Below are 1,165 nucleotides of genomic sequence, written 5' to 3'. Positions count from 1 at the left end.
AATTCAGGATAGTCGGTGAGCACATGTGCTGGGTCACTCCTGAGTTTGGCACTTCATGATGCTCAGTCTACCTTGGCTCTTCTGCACTCATTCGTGGTGGGATTCGTGGTGGACATGGCCGGCCCAGGCCAGCGCTGGGGCTGACACCGAAGCAAACCGAGGCTGGCTGTGCCCATCGCATCAAGTGTGACGGTGGCTGCCACACTGAGGGTGGCCGCTGCACCAGCCGGCTCCACCCTGCAGGTCTCGGGGCTGGGTTTCCTGGCAAGGCAGCCCGAGGGGGGAAAGCTAGGACTAATAGTCAATGGACACAAAAACAAAGCAGCCTGGTCTGACTGCGTTTGTGTGCTGCTGTAATCCGTTAATTACTGCAGCCTGAAAGAACAAAGGCAAAGGTAATGGTCTCTGCAGTTAAGGATCGAAATCAAACCTGGGCCGAATCAGCGGAGGAGGTCCTTTGATTTTAGAGGGAAGGCTTCTCACTTGCGCCAGGGGAGGAACTGCCCTCTCAGCTTTACTCGCTGCTTGCCACATCGCCGCAGACTGTGGGCCGGGGCCGGGCAGCCGGGGCCGGGCAGCCGGGGCCGGGCAGCGCCTGCAGCCCCGCGCAGATGCCGAGATGGTCCCGCTTCAAGATCCTCTCCGAAACCGGTTGATCCCTTAATTAAGAACAGCAAAACCGAATGTCTGCAGGGTGTGTCGTGGCCCACTGAACTTTGTTTCGGGCGCGCTGACTGCTTGCAGGCTATATTTAGGAGCGAAATAATCGCCCCCAGCTGCAAGACGCAAACGTGCATCCGAGCGCGCTCCCCGGCGCGCCCGGGCAGCGCAGCCCGCGGGGGCCTCCGCAGCCGCGCTCACCCCCCGCGGCCTAACTGAGCGGGCCAGCGTCTTTGGGGGGAAAAATCTGCCTGAGGAGAAAATTAGCCGCGCGTGAGGAGCGCGCCGCGTGCACAGCGCCGTGCCCCCTCGCTCTGCCGCGGTACCAGTAAGGGTCTGGCGGAGTGCGGCCCGCCGCGGCTGCAGGGAGCGGGTCAGGCTCTGCCGGGCGGCGAGGCTCAGGGGGGCCCCTCGGCGGCCGGGGCCGGGGCCGGGGCCGGGGCCGGCTCGCTCCTTCCGCGGGCTCCGGTGCCCTCTAGTGTCCCGGGCCGCGGCGAGGCGGCGG

The sequence above is a fragment of the Apteryx rowi genome, unplaced genomic scaffold, assembly GCF_003343035.1.
Source record: "Apteryx rowi isolate R43461 unplaced genomic scaffold, aptRow1 scaffold_614, whole genome shotgun sequence".
In the NCBI taxonomy this organism is placed as follows: domain Eukaryota; kingdom Metazoa; phylum Chordata; class Aves; order Apterygiformes; family Apterygidae; genus Apteryx; species Apteryx rowi.
Note: the sequence above shows the minus strand (reverse complement) of the source record.